Source organism: Lycorma delicatula, chromosome 1 (assembly GCF_047948215.1).
Source record: "Lycorma delicatula isolate Av1 chromosome 1, ASM4794821v1, whole genome shotgun sequence".
In the NCBI taxonomy this organism is placed as follows: Eukaryota; Metazoa; Arthropoda; class Insecta; order Hemiptera; family Fulgoridae; genus Lycorma; species Lycorma delicatula.
The window spans coordinates 196487203-196507258 of record NC_134455.1 but is presented as its reverse complement, the minus strand read 5'-3'; the positions used below and the strand labels follow the sequence as shown (position 1 = coordinate 196507258).

Sequence of the window (20056 nt, the reverse complement as noted above, 5' to 3'; positions counted from 1 at the left end):
TAAGGCTTTTATACCTATCGGATATACGATAAGAAAAATTAATTATCCGTAAATATTAAAACAAAAATTATTACAGCATTATTTCGATAAATTCTTGCCGTTTGGTTTTGTTTTAACGAATAAACTATTTCATTTTTTTTTAATTCTTAAAAGCTAAAATACGAATCTACCCTAACGAGTATAATCTTATGGTTTTTTATAGCTCTTTAAGTACCTTAATTTAACCTGAAGTATTTTCAAACTCCTTATTAATTTTTAATTACTATTATTTCTACAAATAAAAACAATAAAGGTTGCAGGAATTGATTTCTAATGCTATATCTCTAATCTGAACCCACCGGGTTGGTCTAGTGGTGAATGCGTCTTCGCAAATCAGCTGATTTCGAAGTCGAGAGTTCCAATGTTGAAATCCTAGTATAGGCAGTTACTTTTATACGGATTTGAATACTGGATTGTGGATACCGGTGTTCTTGGTGGTTGGGTTTCAATTAATCACACATCTCTTAGGTCATGGTACAGTTTTAAGACTGTACAAGACTGCTCTTCATTTACACTCGTACATATCATCCTTTAAAGTAATACGTGACGGTGATTCCCGGAGGCTAAACAGAAAAAAAATATATATATATATATATATATAATATGGCCGGCCTCCGTGGCGCGAGTGGTAGTGACTCGGCCTTTCATCCGGAGGTCCTGGGTTCGTTACCCTGGTCAGGCATGGAATTTTCACACACGCTACAAATCATCATCTCATTCTCTGAAGCATTACCTAACGGTGATCCCGGAGGTTAAAAAAAGAAAAGAAAAAAATATATATATAAAATCTGCTAATGGATGGGACTTATTTTTTAAAAAAAGTTTTTGTAACTTGTAAGGAAAGGAGCAAGCAGTTCCTATAAAAAAATGAAGAAGCCCTTTAGCGTAAAACGATTTGGATTTTGAAGTTTTTGCCAGCGTTCTGTTTAATCTTCTTTTTGTTCATAAAGCTTAGCAGATTAAGGGTTATTGACACGACCGGGTCCTGACCTTTTAATTTTAAAGGCCTATTAAAATCAAAGAATTTAATAATACGGCTGTAGATACCCGATTTTTTTTTTAAACTATAGTTAAGCTAACTAAAAAATAAGGAAATTTTTAAAAAAACATTAAAATAAATGTGGTAAACTATAAGACGCTAGACAATGGTAAATTACGCCGACCTTAATATTGGGTTTCGCAAAAAAATTAATTATAAAGGAGTTTTTTGTCTTGAGATATTATTACAAAACGCTATTAACATTACAAAGTTCGCGTCCTTCATTTTCTATTTGCGTAAAATAAACATATATATTGAGATCAAAATAATATTAATCTCATCATTCTTTTTGAGTGCGGTGAAATGAAATGAACCGGATGCATACGAGTATATCGGTACCTGCGTATCACAGCCACCATTATATAGCTCTCGCTCTTCCCGTTTCTTTAGACGGCCGCACGCGCTTTCGTAACACCGACTGAAGTTACACGACGAGAAGAAGTTCAGTTCACTGGTCTGAGCACGTGTTCCGTACGTGCCGTAGCTATTTTCATCCGTGTCCTCTTCAACGTTTAAGCATTAATTCTCTCCGTCTCCTTCATCTGGTTAAGTTTCTCAAACAGGAGGGGGGCGATCTCACTTGCAATAAAATGTATTAGTATGCCAAACCATCTATTCCCACGAACTGATAAGCTCTATTATTATTTGGCACGGTTCATTACAGTTTTTTTCTTCTATTCGCGTGTGATGACGAATGATATAGCAATACTTACCAACATTTTCTTTATGTTTAAGATGTTTGAAATTACATTTCCACGAACAAATTAAGTAATTGTAATATAAATTTCTATTAGTTGAAAATTTTAACAACAATATTTTCCTTTTTTGTATAATATAGTGAAAAGAGTTTTTAATATTATTCGTGTCGTTAAAATTTTGATTTTTAAAAAATTAATTTCATTGTTGAATATAACCTTTTATACAAAATAATTTAGTTTTATTTGTAGTTATATTGTGTTGAATTTGATTTACAGTTTACCCATTTGTTTGAAAAGAGTTAATTCGTAGTATTTTATTATGAATATGTTAATTTCCCGGAATGTAGGCTTTCTAACTGCGGTATCCCTTCTGCGATTATGATCGTTGTAAATAAATCTTCTCTTGGATGGGATGATGACGGAATGAAGCAGGTTTTCGATGTTGAAGTATTGAGATTACCAGACGAATGTACGAAATAATAAATATCAATATTTATATTGAGCTGTGTGAACTGTAAGGTGGCTAACCGAAATTTCAAGTCGACCGTCAAAGCGGTCTTATTACAACTTAAATCCAAGATGTAATAAATCTATACATGCGAATAATAAAATAAAAACTAACGCTGTCTTAAAGTAACATGTACTGTACTTGGAACGATTTTCTTCGTATATCTCATAAAAAAAAACAAAAAAAAAAAAAACATTATTTCGAATTCATTTGCGGCTAACGTCGTATTGTGGAGAGCTTGTACACTGCACTATAAGCAACATTAAATAACTAATCCGCAGATAGGAGGATTGATCCTAAGAGCCTACATAATTAAGAACTACATCCCGCTTTCCTACCCGGTCTATATAATTATATATATATATATATATCCTTTACGTATGTATCTTTTTATTACTTCTAAGCACACTTATTTGTTAATAATTAAACGAAGGACATATTCAAAACGTTAAATCATCTAGGTCATATGCTAATGGTAAATGTATTTTACAGGTGTACGAATTACTTATTACTGAAATATGTAATAAGTACTGTTTATACATCTCTTCAAAGTTTTTAAAATCTAAATTTCAGTAGTAAAGAATTATCAGTTTTTTAGTGGAACGCCTCTTTGAATATATTCTTTTCAGAACGATAAAGAAAAATCTGTTATCGGTATAAAAAAATTATTTTGTTTAATTTTTCCCCAAATTAATGAAATTTTTATGGGAACGATTAATTTCTATATATTTCTTATTTTCTTGAAATTGTTAAATTTAAGCTGTCCTCCCCTCAGCGCCTAACGGTGGCGCGATATGAGGTGCAACAGTCCCCGGGGTTTATAATCCCGTAAAACTTTAACACGAATTCGGTCTAAATTCGAAATTAATCGTGGAAGCGTGTGTTCGTTAAGTTTTTACTGTTTTGTTGCCGTAGGAAAGTATCAGAATTAAAAAGAAAATGTTAAAAAAATGGCTAATTTACTTTTTTACTGCTTCCGACTACTGCGAACCCTGTATATGTCTGCCGAAGACAGAAATAATGAAAGATTTTTTTAGTGGATGCAGAGAAAATAAAAGTATATACGGGAACTCGAAACGTTTGTGAGACATGATTTATAAGATAGGGAGGATAAAAAATCATCGGGAAATGAACTAGAAGTAGTACGAGTGACATCGAAACGATTCCCCGTGGACAGAAAAAAGTTATTGTATAGCAAGGAATACAAAGGTAAGGTATGTCTACCCTTATACCTGAATCTTCTTCCCCTAGCGAGCGATGAAAAAAAGATCGATGTTACGGTTCATATATCCGCGCATTATAATTAAGACTAAATGAAAACGAATTGCGAGTGCTAGTGAAACTATCTGCATCACTAGTAGCTTGTACGTATCATGGTTTTCTATAAGAGGAAGATGCAACCTTACGGATATAAGTATGGATGCACCTTATGAGGGTAGAACAGGTCGGAGGAGAAAAAGAAGACGAGATGAACGCATTTTAAAAATCATGTCTTTGAAATATAACGCCTACTTATTTCCAAAATAAAATTTTTCGTTATTTCCCTATCAGAAATTTCTAAATGACCGTATTCGTCTTAATTTCACTTTTTCCAATTTGTGTAAGTTTTTTTAATTTTAGGAGGCACGGTTTAGAATTTAAACGGAATATAATTTTATATCCACAGTGAGAACTAACATTGTCTTCAAGTGAGTTTGTAGTAGATTAAGCTCGTCAACGATCCTGTGTCATTTAATTTTATGTTGAAATAAAAATATACCGACTTGTTAGAACAATTGTATCAGGTAAAATGTAACAACTTATAAATGATCTCGTAGATTAAGCTCGTCAACGATCCTGTGTCATTTAATTTTATGTTGAAATAAAAATATACCGACTTGTTAGAACAATTGTATCAGGTAAAATGTAACAACTTATAAATGATCTCGTAGTGTTGGACTATTACGCGTGCGCGCGCGCACAGTTTCAAATTAAGTATTTTATATTGAATACAGGAACCGTAGTTTCTGATTTTTAAAGAAGTAAAATACAAAATAATATGATTTTGCAGGATGTAGGGATAACGTTTTGTCGGGTGGCAAAATAATCTGATCCAAAATACGGGACTATTTTATAAAATGGAAAATATTTTCAGGAAATTCCATCTGCAAGATTGCAAGTTGTGTTTAGTGAGCGAATTTAATTTTAAAAACGTTTAAACAAAGCGCATATTTTAAATTAAGTAAAATATTATTGTTTGATAAAATAAAGATTGAAAACTAGAATCGGGTGAAAACGACGTTGCTGGACCAAAATCTATTTTTATAACAATAATAATAATGATTATTTTAATACTCAATAGTTGACCGCCATGCTTCAACTGTTTAAAGAGACAGAGCAAGTTAGTGTGCTCGGTTCGGTCGTCAAACTGAAGGTTTTTCAGATGTTGCAACTATTTTTTTTCTTCCCCTTGTTTTCAGAAATTTATTTGTGTATTCTATAAAGAATTTTTAAGATTAAAAATGTTAATTATGTGTCGACCACTGATGTGCTTTTTCAACCGATCGTGTACGAAATGTCAGTTTCTATATTACCTCCATCGTTTTACTTTAAAAGAAAGATCTTGCTTAATTTTTTTTTATTAACCGTATTTTAAATTACGTAGAACATTGTTTGTTGATCCTTGTATTGATAATGAATAAATTACTAATAAACCTTGTTTTGTTTTTTTTACCCGTTCTCTTTTTCTCATTTACAGAATAAAAGATCGTTTTATATATATATAAAAAATCCGTAATTTTTTCAACATCTCTCGGGATGCTGGAGAAATTATTGTAGAATAATTTTTCGGAATAAACGTTTAAATTAGCGCAAATTCCATAATTCCAGGACGTATGGTCACCTTTGTTTAAACTATTTGATTTATCATAATGAATTTTAATGAAGAATTTAATTTAATTTAATTTTTTACGGTTGCCGTCGTGTATAAAGAAACGGCCACAATCGCTTTCACGTTCACTAAAGTATATTTTTAGTAACGCAAAGGTAATATAAAAACCAATAAAAAACATAGTTTCTCTAAGAAAAAATCTCATCCTTTTATTTTTACCTTCTTTCTTTGATTAGCTAGTTATGTAATAATTCTATTTTTTATGATGACGGTAGTGAGCGGCTATTAAAACTGGCTTGCTTTTATTAATACGCCAACGGTTGTCACATGACCTCGGGATATTTGATTTACAGACTCTTTATTAACGATAGATGTAATCATAGGCATTGTCTAAACTCAAATTCGTTAAAAGGAATGGATTAATCTGTTTAATGTAACTAATAAATTGTTAAAAATTTTTTGATAAGTACTGCACAGTCTAAAGTTAAAAATTGTTTGCTTTATTACGTACGTATCTATAGCTCGATTAGATAATGTTATTTTATTTTACAATACTTGTATAGTATGTGTCCTTCCAGATAACATTTTTATCTCTTTGTAGATTCATTGTGTAATCACGTAAGTATGTGTTATAGAAGCGCCCCTTTTTTTAACGAGTCGTAGATTCATTAAATGCAGGTTTTCTGAAGGATGAACGCGTAGCTATACGGCTCGTATACGGTCAAGTCTTACACTTTTCGTTATATTCTGTATATTTTAAACTTTCGCAGATCTCTTTGCTTCACTAGGACATGTTTTTATAGAATATTATTTAAATTAGATGTATTATTTCCCGAATCCGATCATCTTTTCGTATTTTAATTATTCGTTAACTGTATTTTTTTGTTATTGCGTTTTAGGGATTTAAATTTTTAGATTTAGATTTCAAATATTTCCATATTTTCTACACTTCAAAGTGTGTTTATTTTTCCTGATGCGATCGGCGTAATTCGATTTATTGAAAGCTTTTTTTAAATTTTCTGTTTACCATTCTTATGTAAAATATTTTTACGAATTTACTCTAGTATTTCATTTTATTAAATTTGTTTTTTTATCTAATTTTTATTACTAATTTTAAGGGTGGTTTAATCATTTTTTTCCAGCGCGGAAAGTAATTTTGTTAGCGGTTTTTAAAAAGGAATTTAAAAAAAATGCTTTCGGGAATATATACTAGCATATAAAATTTACAAAAAAAATCTATTAAAACTGTAGTACTAAAACAATAGTTTGATTGTCTACCGATAGGTTTTAATAATAATAATAATAATAGTTCATGTGACATACTGACGTATTAAATATCCCTCTCTGTAATTTTAATGTTTTTAATTAAATTTAATACTCTTTCCGATGAAGGAGACATCTCTACGAAAGTATCAAACGCGAAGTAAAGCAAAAACAAAATGAATTAAGTGTAATAATTAGTTTTGTAAATAGATATTATTTGGCTTGCTGTTGATTTTCATCCCGTGTAGGTATTTCGAATAACCTTTATCAGAGAGAAGTTGAAGATGGTTTAAGCGACTTATACGCCGGTTAATGTCACGTGCATATTTTCTCATATGCTTTCGATTATTTAATTACGCGACCTGCTTCTTGATAATCTCCCTTTACTAAACCCTTTCGCTGTAAGATTTTTTTTTAGTCTACTTAGTACGTGGATATTTAGTTTACTAAATCGTGGATACCGGTGTTCTTTGGTATCGGGTTTCAATTAATCACACACCTCAGGAACGGTCGACCTAAGACTGTACAAGACTAGACTTCATTTACGTATCATCCTCTGAAGTAATACCTTACGTTGGTTCCGGAGGCTAAACAGAAAAAGAAAGAAAGAAGTTTATTTATATTATGTAGACCCTTTTGTTTTTTAATTAAACGAATAAAATTGCTAATTAAATTTATTTAATGTCTCTTAATCTTCTACCGGTATAAACTTGTAGAGCGGAAACTACCTTTGAATAGTACTGTTTATCTGTTTATACACCTAAATGTCCAACCTAAATTCCGCAGGCTATATAAACCGGTGCTGTTAGTGTCATTAGGTTTGGCCCCGTTGATGTTAAATTTTAAATTAAAGAAAATTAAATTTTAAATAAAAAAGAATCAAAGGATTAACCTAAATAAAATCCATTTACGTTTTAATGCATTTTTTGATCAAATAGTACATACCGGTATGGTACACAGCCTACATGTGTTGCACGCTTTGGTCAGTTAAGTTATGCCGACTCTACGAAAATATTTAAAATAATTACAATGTTCGAAGTGGTGTCGTATTTCTATGCGTTTTAAAAACGACCCGTGAACATTTAATAGAGTTTTTCACCTGATATCTCTACAGACGTTTTTTATACGCTCTGTCATGTTTTCAGGTGTAATTGGTACTTCTAGGTAATTTTTTTCTTTAAGGTAACGCCATAAAAAAAGTCTGCTGGATTAATGTCGGGGGACGAGCAGGCCAAGGAACTGGACCAGCTCGACCATTCTAACGATCATTGTATTCGCGGTCCAAAATGACTGGTGATAATTGAATAACGTGCACGACAGCCATCATGATGAAACCACATCGTTCTTCTCTTCTCCAAGGGTAGTTCATCAAACATCTCAATTCCCCCCCGAGGGGAGAAGATCCCTGCCTCGTAGCGTGTCAGGTCGCTACACCACCCCCTCCGTTCCTTGCCAGCAGTGGCTTTAACGGAGGACTAGTTCATCAAACAGTAAAAACAACTGATTTTCTAGAAAATCTGCGTATCTCTCTCCGTCCGTTTCCATCGAAAAAATGCGGTCCGATTAATGTACAGCCTATGATTCTGCACCGAAGATTGACTGATAAATCCATGGACGTTGATGTTCTACTTCCCTCAGTCACCGTGTATTTTGCACTGCCTAATATTACATATTGCCTGTTTACTGTTCCATGATAAAAGTAAAACCTGATTTCGTCGGAAAATAGAACATTAAGCTAAAGATTTTGATCTACCTGTACATTTTGCAGCGCCCATCGTCAAAATACTACTCATAATTAAGTGAAATATGGTACGGATGGAATTTCAGGCGTTTTAATATTCTCAGAACACTGGTTTTTGATATCCAGGAGTCACGCGAAATTCTTCTTGAAGTAACATGAGGATCTACAATGATCGCCGCAGCCATCACTATTTAATTGTTTTCTGCTGTCACAGTATTTTGACGGTTCCTATTTTTGGCCCCCGCTCTTCCAGCATCTCTCTTAACTCTTTTACAATTCTGTACACAAAAGAACGACTTAAGAGTATTTCTACCGGGGAGTCGTAGAGCATACAAAGCTACTGTCTGATCTACATTTGGTGATATTCCCCGTAAAGCAAAATTACTTCAGTTTTTTCTCTAATTGTAAATCGTTTCATAATTTCCAATAAATAAAAACTAAATAATTTAATATTTATTAATAGTTGAGTCACAAAGTAAAAAAAATAATTTAAGACACTGATAATGTGTTCATTTAGACAAATGTCATTTGCAACCTAAACTTCACTTTTAGGCTATTTTAAAAAGTTCATAAAAGTTACATGCTTAACTTCCTTTTCTTCTTCCTCATTATTGTTAGCATTGATTGTTGTTTATTTAAAGTTTAATTTTCTTTAATTTAATATTTAACATCAGCTGGATGTAACTCGACGCCAGACCTAATGAAACTAAAAGCACCAATTTATAGGCCTACAGAATTTTTGAAGATGAATAACTACAAACTATCAATTCTAAAAAAATCTGAAATGAGATTTTAATTTTTTTGCAAAGAGTTCGATTCTACCATAAAAAATGTAGGTTCCTATTTAAAAAAATTAAGTTGGCCTTGAAATTACCTTTATTTGACCTTATCAAGAACAACATTGGCTGTGATCGTATTTCCCCCTTGAAATGGAAAAACTTTAATGGGAAACATTTTTTCTAAAATGTGTAGTTTTTGAGATATAGATGTGTCTCAGTTTAAATGGATCACTCGATACAAATACACACACGTTTGTTGTTCAGTTGACCGATAGAAATTAAAATTAAAAAATCATTGACTTAAAGTGATAAAAAAAATTAAATCGAAATCAGATTATATATTCAGAAATACAAAAAAGCAATCACAAAAAGTTTCTATAACTATTAATTTCATAAAATTTTGAAGTAAAAAATACATTCAAAACCCGGTACCAAATTGAAACTTTCCTTTCATTAAATAAACTATTAATTTGTTAGCCATTAACTGATAGCAATTTGTTTAACGGATAACCTATATATATATATTAAGAGTTTCGAACATGGCACCATTTGATATAATAACTGTTATATTTAATTTTGAAAACAACTTACCAAAATTCAATTAGACTTCCTTGAGCGCTTTTGGCTATTCTGTTATCTTCAGGAGGAGTATAATTATGATTAAAATACATAAAATGATAAAACTTACATAATTAAATTTGATATATATAACAATTGATCTTAATTTTGTTAAAGATCGTCAAAAGTTAAAGTTTTAAGTCCAAGTGACTACGTGTAACAATACGGATGTAGTCACTTTGACTTAAAACTTTAACAAAATGACAATCCATAGTTATATATATAATTAAATTATGTACGTTTTATAATTTTATATATTTTAATCGTAATTATGCTCCTCCTGAAGATGGCAGAATAGCCAAAAGCGCACGCGGAAGTCAAATTGAATTTTGGTAAGTTTTCTTAAAATTATATATAATAGCTATATATATATTATTTTTTTAAATATTAAGTTTTATTTTGATCGGTAAGCTAATAGCATTTTATTCTCGACCTTATTCGAAGTAAATTTGAAATAAAAGATCTCATACCAGCACTTATCCAAGTGAATGAATATCAATTGGAATTTGAAAATAGGGAAAATGTAAAATTTGTTCCTCGCCGTTTTAGTCAATGACATCTCAGAGAGTTGATTTTAATGTCATTTTTCTACTTTTGATAAGAAATTTCAAATGATACACCGCACAATGGATGTTGTTGCTATTTGATAATTTTGAGTTGAACCTCCAACTAAAAAAAGCTCGTGTTTTCCCCAGCGGTAACACGATGTTGTTCAGTCTGTCTTTTTCTTTTTGTATAATTTCTGTAAATAACATCCAGATATTTAATTTGCGCATTCGCGGAGACAGAAAATAGATAACCAGTTATTGTTCAAAAGCAAACGTATTAAAATTCAAGATTTTAAAGCAAAAGCAGATTTTTTCTCGATCCTCGATGGATCTACTTATTACACTGCGTAAGTATATAAAAGTTTTGTGACATTGTCACCTAATCTCTGACCGTTGGCTTACACGAATAACATCTGGATAGCGCATGTTTCCTTTTTAGATTTTATTGAATGCTGGTGAACAAGAATAAGAATTCATTTGTATAAACTGAACAGAAACTAATTGATTATTCTAGAATTTAGTTTTTTTTTCTTTAAATCGAATTTGTTGTTGAAGTTTTATGTTCACCTTTGTTTGTTCAAAATTGATGAATGTGAGGAAGAATTTGTAAGTTTTACTTGTTATCAAATGATTAGTCTTTTGACAAATTCTGATTTCCATAGACATTTTTAAGTTTCGTATTTGCTGGTGGAGGTCGTTAGGATTTTTTATTTATATAATGAAATCGCAGACCTTATTGACGGTGCGAGTGGAAGTTTTTGCAAGAAAAGAAAAGCCTATTGTTATTCACAACAATAAGCTGTCCTGTTTGGATTTAATGATTCTGTCTATTGTGGTATTTGCCCTCTTCGCTAGTACGTGTTCCAAATAAGTATGCGTCTGTGTGGCCCGTATTATAATAGCAGATGCACAAAAGACCGATGTTTTCGTCGAGGTGAACTTGGAATTTTAGATCGAATATAGTAGGTAGTTCGTTGTAATCGTGGCCAACATTAAGGAGATGGCTGTTTTAAACGACCCATGGTCGCTTAAAAAGTACGCGCTATAGTACTTCTAAGGTTAACGATTAGACAGGGTATTTTGCACGTTAACGGGATGTCTGTTTGTACGTTAGGGTTATGAAAGTTCATTGAAAATTACCGATCGCTTAAATCTAATTAATGTGAAAAAACCTTTTAATCAAATTTAGTTACACGTGTAATTCAATGGATGCCATTATTTCCTGTTTTAATTTTGGTTGTTTTTTCTTTCTTTTTTATGCTAGAGATTTTTTTTTTCACGGTAACTTATTTTGTTGCTACGCAAATTGCGCAATAAGTGTTTATGGGTTGACTCAAGTTCAGTATTACTTCTGGGATCAATTTTAACCTTAGCGTTAACCACCCGCCTGTTTTAATTAGGCTACCCTATTAGGTGGGTTAAATCTTAGTATAATAATTAATACTTAGCCCGACAGAACTTTAGGTAATGAATGCTTTGTTTTGTGTTCTTTATTTAGATAAAATCACTGCGAGAAATATCTGGGTGTAACGGTTAGATTTGTTCAAATAATAATCTTTTTTTTATTTTTAGTTCAGTTTCACCTGTTTCTCTGTACAGGATTTTTTAATCGCTTAAATTTAAATAAATTTTGAGATTTTACTCGAAATCTTTGTTTAAAATGAGGCCCGGTTTGTTTAATTCTATTTTTTTCTTGTGAAATTTTTTCACGATTATAATGAACTCTAAAGAAAAAACATTCTTATTTCGTACATACTAGAAAGTTTACGCTGTGCCGAATCATGCATATCTATTAAAACTGCTTGCTATTGTTAGATCTTTTTATAATAAAATGTATGCTGCATTATTTTATTTAAAACACAATACTTCGAACGAAGGAGAGTAAGTAGCCTATTTTCTTTTTTTTAAATTTCCATTTACCTTCGCTTGATTCTTAAGATCCCGTAACTTGTTTAGTGTCTTTTAATTTGATTTAACTTAAAGGATAAGTTTACAGTTTCCTTTCATTTTTATTTTATCTATTTTTTTTTTTTTTAACTTACAATGTAGAACGAGTATTTTTTATTATTACATAATAATAATAATACTAATAAATAATAATCATCTTACTGTATCATGAGATGACACAAGTCGATATTATACGCAAAAATCCGTAATACTTAATAATGAATTAATAGAAATGTAATAAATAATACTGGAAAGAAGCAAAACTTGAATTTAATTCATACACTATCTTGCAGACTGCTGCCGACTTTTGAGAATTATTGAAAGTTGTTTGTAGTAATACTATGTGCGACTAAATAAAGATTTTTTAAAAATCTATTTTGTTTTTCCGTAAATCGTGACAATAATGGAGTAATATTATTCCTCTTTTATTATTAGGCTCTAATCGGCCGAAGATAAATATTATGAGGAATTACAATTTTGAGGTGACATAAGTGCAAATAACATATAAATACATACCGCGTATGTATTACAACGTTTATTTAATGAGTGTATTAATTTATTTATGTAGTGTAACTGCTATTATTCTGTATTATCTAATTTAATTACTTTTTTGTATGCAAGTCTTACGGAGGCTTAATTTGTAATTAAACGAAACGGTACGATTGCATTATATTTGCATGTGTACACACTATTTGTATCGCTTATCGACAAGTCTTGATACATGAACGCCGTTTCATCAGCCCTTATCATTTCTATTAATTATCATAAGTACTACGGATTATTGTGTCTAACATCGACTCGTGTGTCATCGCATTGTACAGCAAGATGATACGGATACTGGAGTAAATTACTCTAGTACAATATGTTTGTAAATTGTACGTATGTAAATCGAATTCAACTAAAGTATTTTTCTGCGTTTAAATCCGAATACAAACTGACATTTGTGACTGTAAGCGAATTGCTATGCAAAGTAGAATGCGGTAAACTGCAACTTAATTCTTGAAATGATGTTTACTATTAGCTAAGTTTCAGATTTAAAATACAAATCTAATCAGATTTCCAGTTTTTTAGGGGTTTTGTCGATCTTGTCTTTCAATAATTTTTTTGTGTAAAATATTGTATATTAAGTTACCGAGTCAAAAATTCTTAGAAAAGAATAGTTTTGAATTTTATTTCAAGATATATCCTTTAATTCTTCTGTTTCTGTGTATAGTTGACCACCGATAGCGGTCCACAAGCGGTTAAATGTACTAAATTTTGTGGATAGCCTGTCGTCTTGGGAGCCTGTTTATTTTTAAAAACATCTGGAATGAAATTTTTGGTGCGGTCAGGTGTCGCTTCAGATTACTTTCCTTAAACGAAATCAGCCTGTCGCCCGTCTTGATCGATTTTAAACCGTGGTATATGATGATTTTAAAAATACAGAGTAGATGTTGATTCAATGCCAAGGGGATTTGCCTAGTAGGGTTTGAGCCTATCGAAATAAATAAAAAACCAGATTAGATTTTTCACACTTTTATTACTTCTTTTATTTTTGAACTACTTTTTATCTCAGATTTCATATTCTCACGCTAGCATATTCTTACATTTAAATTCGATAATAACATGGACTGTTTGAGTGAGCAGTTTTAATTTACTAAATATAAATAGTATTCTTTTACTTTAGTATTATCAGTCGATGAAATGTATTTTTACCTATTATGAATAATAATGAATAATGATAATCAACAGTAGCAGTGTATTATTTAATGTAAACTTATATGTAAAATTGTGGTAAGTGTATAATTTTACGCGTTTAATATAGATAATTTTTTAAAAGGTCTTTTTTTCGTTATATTGTAATCTGTCAGTTGTTGAGTAATCGTAAATTACATATGTATGGTGTGTTGTCGGTATAGTTATTAAAAGAAAACTTCATTTTGAAATTAAATAATGAAAAATATATACGAAAAAAATTAAATAATACAGAAAAATTGATAAAATTAAAACATAAGTTCGGGCCATTCTTTCTTACCCGTACCTATTGTAGGGGCACAAAACCCATGTAATGTGATCGATACAGTTGATGTTGATGATAAATGAGGTTTCAAGAACTCACAAACTGCCCGTTACATATTTTATTTTTCTTATGTAAAATGTTTACGTTACCGCCGCGCGAGTAAGTTTTTTTATGCGATTTATAAAGTTAATTGTGTTGATAGTTGCGAATCTAGCAAAGGAATCGATCAGTTAATGTTTAATTACTGTTAGACCGTAAAATTTTAACGTGTAATTTAATTAAAAACACGTCAGTTTGCGTTGGAGTTTGCGTTTTATCGCAGTTATCTGCTGGGATAAAAATAGACTTGAAGCCTCAAATTGTTTATACATTGTAATTTATCGTCGTGTTGATTTTTGTTGTTAAAATAACAATTAAATTTTAATCTAAATTAACTATTTGGCTTCGATACTGTAAATACATGATGAAGTTGCATTTACTTAAGATAAAGTGTTCCACATAACAATATAGTTTTTTTCTGTCATGATCGTATTGTATTATCTTCTCTTTATTATAGCTATGTCGGTAAAACATGTACTTTCAAATCGTTTTTATGTTTTAATAAAATTTATTGTTATTTGATAACATTGTCATCTTCACGGCGAGTAAAAAGGGTCAGTGGCTTTCTCATGACTCCGCAGTTAGAATATAAAAATGTTTATTGAATACGAGGACAAAGCGGACAGCATTTGTTTACTTTCTTATCTTCAACGGATGCAAAGATTTGAACTGCTCGACATCGAGTCTCAATGACGCGAATCGGAATATGCTTTGTAGATTATGTAATTATTGTGGTCTACTTGTCCGGCCCGTGACCCCGCCACCAACGAACGGTTCCGCGGTACCGTTGATAGTCGCGCCTATTTGAATCTATTTAAAACTAATTTTAATGTTATTATTTATAGAATTGATTAAACATACTAGATCGATTTATTTTTAAATATCTAATTTTATATTTTTATTTAAATTTAGTTTACTCATCCGAATAAAAATATATCGATTGGAATACTGTAATCATTTCGCCTTGTATTATGATTTACTAAATACGTATCTTTATGACGCGGTTATTTACCTTCACAGTTGTCTCTTCATCTTTACGTAATGAATGGTCAACTTTAAAATTAAAATATAAGATTGATTTCTCTTTACATTATATGTACCGTGAAGATTGTAGAATACAAATGAATTTCGTTTTCCTCGTACTTCACTTCTTTCATTTTTAATACTGTTCACGATTTAAACTTCCCTGGCTCTGGCGGACACAGCTAGATGCCTTTCGTTATCCTTTAAAAGGTTTCGAGTATGCTAGAACGATATTCGACTCGTGTTAGATTTATTTAATTAATTTCGGTAAATTTAGTAAAGTCCAGCCCGATTTTACTTAACATCAGTTAAATAGTTGAGATTTTAAGGATGTTGTATACAATAATTTTTCTGGATGTGGAATCATGCGTAAGATTTTTAAACAGGAGAAGTTTTATGCGAGGTTTATTCAAAAATTGACTTCTGGTCGGCTGTTGAAAATAAATCACATTGATACGTGCATGCGCAGTAGCCACCAGTAATCATCTTTAATTTGCCACCAGCAGTAGCCATCTTTAATTTGGCTACACTCCCATCTGTCTGTTCATAGTAGATAAAGATTGCAGACGATATTACCAGTCGTTGTTCCCATCGATTTTGAGAAACGTGGCGTGATTCGTGTTTTGAGGATCGCAGCGCTGGTGAGATCGATCGACGGTTGTGTCGTGTAATGATAATGTTTTAAGCAAATGCACTGTGAAAGAACAGTGCCAGACCTTTGGCAAACAGCTTGCCTACAGAGACCAAAACATTGTAATTGCTATTATCTAAACGAACAGTTTAATTACAGTGTTACGGGATCATAAGGGAATTTTGCTGCAGGATTCATGAAAGTCGTTACTACAGTTAACGTAAGAAGTTCATTAAGAAACGCTGAAGAAAATAGGAAGTCGATTTAAAGCAAATGGCAGAGGATCCACGTGAAGGATTTCTTCCGCATCGTCGAGTTAATTTTATACGGATCTGAATGCTAGACTGTGGATACTGGTGTACTTTGGTGGTTGGGTTTCAGTTAAACATACGTCTCAGGAGTGAGTCTGTTCCAGGCTACTTGTTTACCGGTGTATTTACACTTTCATTACACTACATGCAGCTACGTCAGGTTGGCAAGTCGGTAGCAGTAATTGCATTTGCCTATACACATACACCCTGACAGTAGCTCAGCTGGAAATTTGGTTGGAGAAAACAATATAAATGTAGAGACTAGCATTCACCCGTGATATCAATGCGGCTTTAGCCGCAGTATTTGTTTATTAGCAAACTTATTTATTTCACATATGACTGTTAGCATCCCCCGTCGCAGCTTCGCCCGCACTAAATGGTTACTTGCGTTTCCGGTCGTCGTTAGGGGACATTTAGTCGTTCATGGCTCGCTTCGCTTGTCCTGCCCGTCTAGCCAGAAGGCTCTGCTCCTTGGACCACGCTGTGTTCGTTAAGCTCATGCTGGTGGAATAATAATGAAAAATAAAAATTAAAGACTGTTCAATTTATAAAAAAATATCAGTGCATTATAATTTCTTCAGAGCAACAGTTTGGCAGTACAGGGCCGGAACTTTGAGTGATCGAATAATATTGGTTTCAAAACAGTCGGCTTCCACCTTAAAAATATTAGTTACAACTGGTTACCCTTACTTCATACTGGTAAAAATGTGTTTCTCAGGTTCTTAGTGTTATATGACTAACACCACTAGGAGATAACCGTAATTCTCTTTTTTTAAAATTATTTTTATTTTTTTTGATATTTTTTAGTGGACTAAGTTAATATACTTGTTTATTAACAAATACGTAGGTGCGGCCAGTCGCGTTGCACATACAGTAACAGGGCTGTGATGCTTGAGCCGCCTCGCCGTTCATCGTCGCTCCCTTAAAAAATCGAAATTAAATAAAAAACCGAAAATTATGTTTAGATATTTATCTGAAGAGTATTTGCAAGCCTATGTAGTGAATATCTCGTTTAGTGTGGTCGGAAATGGGGAAAACTTTCAATAATTATTCAGATTTTTTTTTAACCTTTCTTTACCCCTTTTAAGGACGAATTTCAAAAAATCTAGAAATTAGTGTTTCGATATTTACATGAAGATTACACACAAAAGTCAAGTTGATATCTATATTTGTCACCGAGAAATTAAAAAACACACACCCACACACACTACTTAAGTGCATGATTAGTGTTATCAAATTAATTATGTATTAATTCCAATAAAATATTTAACCGTACTTTTTTGTTTTTTAACCTCCGGGTCCACCGTTAGGTACTGATTTAGGGGACGAGATGAATGATTTGTAGCGTGTGTGAAAATGCCATGCCTGACCGTGATTCGAACCCGGGACCTCCAGATAAAAGGCCGAGACGCCACCACTCGCACAACGGTGGCCGGCTAAAAAAAGATTGGTATTTGTTAAACTTGCTAAAACTGAAAATGATTTTTTCGTTTTGACCTCGAAATTTCTATCCCCAAATTGTATAGGTCGGACGTTTAAATGCGTAGTAATTAATTAATACTAATTAATAAATACCTGCGTTACTTAACTACAGCTAATAAATACATCTTTATGAATTTTGAATAGCTTTTTGGTTTACTAGAAAGAAATTTATTTCTTTGAAAATAAAAATATGCGAGGTGATTTTTAACATTACTTTGTTATTAATCGTACCGGTTTATTACGTTTGTTGGTAATCATACCAGTTTAATTAAAATGTAGCTAGTGTATATTTTAAAAACACTTCATGCCTGAGCCTGATTTAGTGTATTTCTTGTTACGTTAAATTTTAAGATTAACGGTATTTCGGTATTTTATAATTAAATTTAACGAACGTAGTGTCAGAAAAATTTTTATCGGTCAAAGACAAAAAAAAGGTTAGCTTAGGCCGCCAATTGTTAACATATACGAGTAAATATCTTTCCGTATATACAAACATCTATAATTGGTATTTAAGTATCCTATTTTTGAGGAATTTAGTGTAGCTTAAAAACATTCTTCCGTTTAACATGATGGGTAAATCCTGTTTTGACAAGGCCAAGTCAGAACGGAAATTTATAAAAGAAACTTGTTTCTTTCTCGAGTAAGATAACTGCAGTAAAACAGTCGTGCATTGGTACATTTCATCGATACTGTAAAATTCTTCAGTTCCCGTTTCAAGAAAATCTTTTTAGAGCGTCTAGTAAAGGCCTTATTTCAATTAACTTTTCATCTTATTTTTTAGATTTTAAAAGTGAATTTTATCTACGCGAACAGAATTTCTCAATTTTAGAATCTTGTGATTCATAACATCAGTGAGTCGCATGAAATTAGGTTGCATGTGTCCTGAGAATGTACAAGACTATACTTCATTTACACTCATACATATCATCCTCATTCATCCTCTGAAGTATTATCTGAACGGTAGTTACCGGAGGCTAAAGAGGAAAAAGAAAGGTTGCGTTTGTCCAATTTATATTATAACTACGCATCGTTGCAATTTCAGCTGATACCGATTAATTAGTGGAGTAACCTGAAATTTGTGTTTACATTAATACATTCCAGTTTCTTGGGATTAAAGTTTAACGAAACATGTGCGTGAGGATGTGTTTAACAAAATTATTGATAATGCCATTAATAAACATTTCAAAATATTTTAGAGATGTTAATTTTGTGATGGAGGATACTAAAAATAACATCGCTTATCTCATCTACAGTTTCTGCATACATTTTCGTATTTGGTGTGATTAGCTTTTATATTTTATTCTCAAAATAGTGCATTCTTTGCTATTAATTTGACGAATGAATATACTCGATTACTAAGGCATTTCTAAAATACTATTTTGCAAAGGGTCATACTAATGGAAAACTGTCGGATGTAGTAATGCTATATGTAGTACGGCATCGTCGTGCCGGTTAATCAAACACCGATGCAATCGATTCACACTCCTCGATGTTCGTTCGATTTTCCCGTGATTTCAGTCGGGGTTTCCCGAGTTTAGATCAGTCTTTATCGATTATTTATTGACAAAAGGTAAAATATTTAACTGTTAAAGGAAACGTGTTCGCTCTCACACTTTCATCCGGGCTCGGGACCCGGGAGTTAGTGGTATTGTTAGGGGGTGACTCTTCCGGTTTCTGCATCGCCACGCCGGAGACCGGCATGTTTACGCGCCCCCTTTCGGTCATTACGATACCGATTTAGGAGGCTTTCGATGCGCCAGTGACTTTCATTCAAGGTTTACGAGTCTTGATCACGTGGTTCACTTTTTATCTCGCTCATAAGGGGAACCGTGTATTACCAGTCATATAGAAGTAAAATAACTGAAGTATTACTGCTGGGCCTACCAAACAGTGACCCACTCTGAAAAAAAGTTGAATAAACAGCCGTTGAAATCGAACCTGGTGGGCCATTAGGAATCGATGGACTGAACTGTTTGGAAGTCAAACTGGCGGCCCCGAGGTAATTTTTTGTGGCCCACGATGCTTTGAAATAAAATGAAAAAAGAACAATATGTTACAAAGAAAATAGCGCTTAGGAGAGATCGAGGCAATACCGTACACACAATTTCGTCTTGTTAAAAATGAGTTGGAGCCCTCTGGATGATGCTGCTACCTGGATGATGTTAGCTACCTGGCAGCGCTAGCTAACATTTTTAGAGGGTAGTCATTGCGATTGTGCATCAGTGATTCAGTGCATCACGTTTGTCAGCTTGTTACGGTCATGTTGCGAGACGAAGTTTTGCAACATTTTGTGTTTTTTTTATTAGTTACTTTGTTATATTTACAGGTCGCAGCATAAGAGATAAGTGAAAATGTGTAATATTAGACTTTTTTAAAAGTTGGCGTTAAATTATACGCGTCTTAAAGAGTATATTGATGTGTTAGTGGTATTTGTTTTCATGTGCTTTGTTAGATTATAGATC

At 32.3% G+C, this 20056-nt stretch overlaps 1 long non-coding RNA gene across 1 annotated transcript in view; it reads left to right on the top strand.

Moving 5' to 3' along the window:
• LOC142326919 (uncharacterized) overlaps positions 1–20056 on the top strand; it is a 110486-nt gene that overhangs the window by 79695 nt on the left and 10735 nt on the right. The window lies entirely within an intron of this gene.